General features: G+C 39.6%; 1 long non-coding RNA gene across 1 annotated transcript; it reads left to right on the top strand.

Moving 5' to 3' along the window:
- Nucleotides 1-3,077: 3,077 nt before the first annotated feature.
- Nucleotides 3,078-4,010, top strand: LOC106723808. The gene is made up of 3 exons (XR_001359537.1): nt 3,078-3,132; nt 3,637-3,720; nt 3,976-4,010. It is a non-coding gene; the product is annotated as an uncharacterized LOC106723808 (long non-coding RNA).
- Nucleotides 4,011-5,820: the final 1,810 nt, after the last annotated feature.

Raw genomic sequence — 5,820 nt, 5'->3', positions numbered from 1 at the left:
AATACTACATTTGTGCCATGAGATAAAATATATTGAAGTCTCTAAGAGCTTTTCACCCCAAAGCAGAATATGCATCCTGAACAAAATGAAGACAGAAGGCCCTCTTAACCTAGAAACAATGTCTGCTTCATCTATTTTCCTAATGACCAAGTGAAAAACAAATCTTTTGTACCTTTTCCATCAATACATACCCTCAATATTACTCACTACAGTACCAGAAAATGGAACTCTTTTCTAGGTGACATCAAATTCCTATCAATGAGCCAGATCCAATAGTTTGTCCCAAACAAAACTATAAAGCCCCCGGTCCAGATAGAGACCTAGTCACAAAATATCAGGAGATTCTTATACGTATGAATGCTCCATGGGAATGTCAGGAAGTAGAGTAGAAGGGTACCCAATATCTAGCTTCTTTAATCATTGTGTGATCCTTTGGGTTGGCCCATGCAAAGCATCTGATATTACCAGCTTTACTAATTCACAAGACACTGAAGAAGGAATGAATGTGGCGCTTTCATTTCAATCACTGCTATCCTGCCGTCCCTGGGACTTACAGTGATGGTAGGAAAACAATGCAGGGACAACTAACGCACCTATGAATATAACTGTGGTCATGCTGTCAGTATAGAAAATAACTTCTGATGAAAAATAAAATTTTTCAACCGCAAATCTGCATTGGTCTCTGGGATTCCTCTTGGAAGAATGACCAATATCCAGCAACATTTAAGTAATTGACAATAAAATCTGTTTAACAAGGGCTGAGTCCATCCCAAGAAAGAAGGTAATGAGGTAACACTGAGAAATTCTTAAGGAAAACAATGAAAATCAGGACAAGAAAAATCATTCCAGTTATAAAGCACACAGAAGCCAATTTATTATAATCCAAAAATTAACATTCATATTCAAAAGTCTAGAATCCAGCATGGAAACATGAATGGTCACCTTTCTACTACATGAATATAGAGCAAGATATTGCCAAATCCTGAAGTCAGTTATTGCAATAGTAAAATTCTAAATTGCAGAACAGAAGCTAAAGGGGCCAGAGGGCTCATTTGGGAGGGGAAGAGGTTTAGATGGCATTGTTAAAGCACTGCAGAAAAGAGTATCAGCTGAGTAGAAAAAGGAGAAAAGAAAAACCTAACACAGAGAATATGAAATAGGAAATGAAAGGAATAAACTTAATTTTCTGGGTTCAGCTAGGAGTGCAACTCAGAAACCGGTGTCCTCTCTCCAATGCAGAGTTCATAGCAATTCTGCATCCTGGGTATGAAACATCTCCTACGTTGTACTACAACATCACTGATATAGGATTTGAGAGAGAAGAAGGGAGAGGGAGAGAGATAGAAACAGCAATGATAACAGAGAATCATCTATAAGCTGCCTCTTGCATGAAAACTACTGTATATATAGTCCACAAACAGGGCATGAGACTTAATCGGGAAATCAACGCTGACTTCCTGCTTCCTGGGTCCACGCTCTACAACGAAGCTTCACAATGCAGGCAACCCCACTGCTGATCAAAGTCGCACACAGTACATTTATAGGTGTTCCCTCCAGTACGAGTTCTCTTGTATTAAGACAAGGATAATTAAAAGTTGTGCCTCATACTTCACCTTGGTAAGGCTTTCCTTCACAATGAATTCTCTGATTTTAAGAGACTCCATTGATATAAACATTTGCAATGTTTCTCTCCAGTATAAACTCTCTGATGTACAGGAAGGAATACACACTGACTAAAGGTTTCCTATTTTTTTTTCTTTCAAAATATATTTTTATTGATTTCAGAGAGGAAAGAAGAGTGCGTGATAGAAATATGTATAAGAGGGAATTGTGGATCAGCTTGCTCCTACCAGCCCCACACTGGAGATTGAGTCCGCAACCAGGACCTGTGCCCTGACCAGGAATTGCACCCTGACATTGTGGTGCGTGGTCGAAGGTAAGCCACTGAGTCATGCCAGCCAGTGCTTTCTCACATTTTCTACAGTGTAAGGTTTCCTCCAGTATGAAATCTCTGATGTTTAGTAAATTTTGAGCTGTGGGTAAAGGCTCCAGCCCATTCTTTACATTTGTAAGGACTCTCTCTGTTAGGAAGTCTCTCAAGTACAGTAATACCTGAATGACTTTTCAAGGCTCTTTTACATTTTTCACATTCATTAGGCTACTGTCCAGAGTGAATTCTGTGATGTTCAGTAAGTTCTCACTGCTGGTCAAGGACTCACGAAACTCCGCACATCTCTAAGACTTCTCTCAACTATGAAATCTATGCTGTCTAGTATGGCAGAAACAGTAAATAAAATCTTTGTCGTACTTTCTATATTTAAAAGGCTTCTCTCCAGTATGATCTCTCTACTGTGCAGTAAATTTTGAAGACCTCCCAATAGATTTGCCACATACTCTATATTTATAAGGCTTCTCTCCAGTTTAAACTCGCTGATGATAATTTAGGTATGATGCTACACTAAAGGTTTTCCCACATTCTCTACATATATGGTATAAGAATTCTGAGGACCTTCTAAAGGTTTTGCCACTTACTCTATATTTACAAGGCTTCTCTCCAGTATGAACTCTGTTATGCGGACTAAGTTCTGAGGAGCATCTAGACTTTGCCATATTTTCCACATTTATAAAGTTTCTCTCCAGTATGAACATTCTGATGCGTAGTAAGGTGTGAGGACCTTGTAAAGGCTTTTCCACATTCTCTACATTTATAAGGCTTCTCTCCAGTATGAACTCTCTGATGCCTAGTAAGGTGTGAGTACGATCTATAGGATTTAACACATTCTCCACATTTATAAGGTTTCTCTCCAGTATGAACTCTCTGATGCCTAGTAAGGCGTGAATACCATATATAGGCTTTTCCACATTCTCTACATTTATAAGGCTTCTCTCCAGTATGAACTCTCTGATGCCTAGTAAGGTGTGAGTACGATCTATAGGATTTAACACATTCTCCACATTTATAAGGTTTCTCTCCAGTATGAACTCTCTGATGAGTATTAAGATATGAGGACCATCTAAAGGCTTTACCACATTCTCTACATTTATAAGGTTTCTCTCCAGTATGAACTCTCTGATGGGTATTAAGATATGAGGACCATCTAAAGGCTTTACCACATTCTCTACATTTATAAGGTTTCTCTCCAGTATGAACTCTCTGATGCCTAGTAAGGCGTGAATACCATATATAGGCTTTGCCACATTCTCCACATTTATAAGGCTTCTCTCCATTATGAACTGTTTGATGCATACTAAGGTTTGAGGACGTTGTAAAGGCTTTGCCACATTCTCCACATTTATAAGGCTTCTCTCCAGTATGAAATCGCTGATGCCTAGTAAGGTCTGTGGACCATCTAAAGACTTTGCCACATTCTCCACATTTATAAGGCTTCTCTCCAGTATGAACTTTCTGATGTCTAGTAAGGTGTGAGGACCATCTAAAGGCTTTGCCACATTCTCTACATTTATTAGGCTTCTCTCCAGTATGAACTTTCTGATGTCTAGTAAGGTGGGAGTAACATCTAAAGGCTTCGCAACATTCTCTACATTTATAAGGCTTCTCTTCCGTATGAACTCTCTGATGCGTATTAAGATGTGAGGACCATCTAAAGGCTTTACCACATTCTCTACATTTATAAGGCTTCTCTCCAGTATGAACTCTCTGATGCTTCCTAAGGTCTGAGGAGCTGCCAAAGGCTTTGCCACAATCTCTACAATCATAAGGTTTCTCTCCAGTGTGAATTCTCAAATGAGTACTAAGGGTACAGCACCGGCTAAAGTCTTTGTCACATTCTGAACATTTATAAGACTTTTCTCCTGGATAATTTCTATGAGGTTGAGTATGTCCTGAGGACTGACTAAAGCATTGTCCATCTTCTCTGAGTTTGTAAAATTTTGCAATAGTATGAATTCTTCCCTCATGTACAATAAGAGATGAATGACATTTAAAGGTTTTGCCACATGCTTTACATTTGTAAGGCTTCTCTCCAGTATGAATTTTCTGATTTAGAGTACAACCTGAAGGCCAATTAGATATTTTACCAGAATCTTTACATTTATAAGTTTTTTCTCTATTACGGAATTTTTTCATTTTAGTTAGACTGAATATTTGACTGGAAAGTCTACCACAAGGATTCCATTTGTCAGCCTCCTCCCCTGAATGAATATTCTCTTGTTCATGGTAATTTGAAGACTGCTGAAAAGACTGGACACATTTACTTCCTTTTTGTGTCTTCTCCACAATAAGAATAACCTGATGTGTATTGGGATTGGACGTTTGAATGACGACTTTTCCACTTTTATAAAGCTCTCTTCTCCACTGATGATTAAGATATGACTCTTGCTTAAAGTTTTTCCAATGTTCAATCCATTGATAACTGCTCTCTCCATTATATGTACTCTGGTGACAATGAGAGATAGAAAGTCCTTTAGTGACAGTTATAACTTCATTAAACTTGTACACTTGTTCCATAAGAACCATTATGTGATACTCATTAAACCAAGTGGGTTTTATACAAAAAGCTTTCCTAGTTTACTAAAATTATAGACAAAAAATAAATACAAAACATTGTCAGAGAAGGAAGAATGAATTCCTGTTTAAGAGACTGCCAAATTGCCGTGGCCGGTTTGGCTCAGTGGATAGAGCGTTGGCCTGCGGGACTCAAGGGTCCCAGGTTCCGTTACGGTCAAGGGCATGTGCCTTGGTTGTGGGCACATCCCCAGTGGGGGGTGTGTGGGGGGCAGCTGATCGATATTTCTCTCTCATCGATGTTTCTGGCTCTCTGTCTCTATCCCTTCCTCTCTGTAAAATCAATAAAATATATTAAAAAAAAGAAAAAGAGAGAGACTGCCAAATTGCCCTAGCTGGTTTGGTTCAGTGGATAGTATGTTGGCCTGTGGACTGAAGGGTCCAGATTCAATTCCGGTCAAGGGCATGTACCTTGGTTGTGGGCATGTCCCCAGTGGGGAGTGTGCAGTAGGCAGCTGATCAATGTTTCTAGCTCTCTATCCGTTGTGGGCATGTCCCCAGTGGGGAGTGTGCAGTAGGCAGCTGATCAATGTTTCTACCTCTCTATCCTCCTCCCTTCCTCCCTGTAAAAAATCAATAATATATTTTAAAATAAATAAATAAATAAATAAATAAAAGACTGCTAAATTGCCCAGCAAGCATGGCTCACTGGTTGAGCATCAATGTATGAGCAAGATGGTCATGGTTCCATTCCGGGTGAGGGCACAAGCCCTGGGTTCGGAATTGGTCCCCTCTTTGAGGAATGCAGGAGGCAGCCAAGATATGATAATCACATAGAGTGTGATTATCTCTCATCATTGATGTTTGCCTTTCTCTCTTTGTCTATGTTCTTATAAAAAATCAATAAAAATATTTTTTCTTATAAAAAAAATAATGAAATACCTAGCCTAATTGGTTCAGTGAATAGAGCATTACCCTGAGGACTGAAGGGACCCAGGTTAAATTTCAGTCAAGGGCGCATGCTCAGGTTTCGGGTTTAATCCTCATGGGCGGCATGCTGGAGGCAGCTGATCAATGATTGTTTGTTATCAATGATGTTTCTCTCGCTCTCTCCCTCTCATTACTTCTCTGAGTTTATAAAAAATATATTTAAAAGTAATAATAAGCCCTGGCTGGTTTGCTTCAGACAAAAGAGCGTTGGCCTGTGGACTGGGGGATCCCAGGTTCGAATCCGGTCAGGGCATGTACCTTGGTTGCAGACACATCTGCAGTAGAGTGTGCAGGAGGTAGCTGATCTCGATCTCTCTCTCATCGATGTTTCTAACTCTCTAGCCCTCTCCCTTCCTCTCTGTAAA

This window comes from Myotis brandtii, unplaced genomic scaffold (assembly GCF_000412655.1).
Source record: "Myotis brandtii unplaced genomic scaffold, ASM41265v1 scaffold650, whole genome shotgun sequence".
NCBI classification, from domain to species: domain Eukaryota; kingdom Metazoa; phylum Chordata; class Mammalia; order Chiroptera; family Vespertilionidae; genus Myotis; species Myotis brandtii.
Note: the sequence above shows the minus strand (reverse complement) of the source record. Positions and strands in the feature narration are given on the sequence as shown.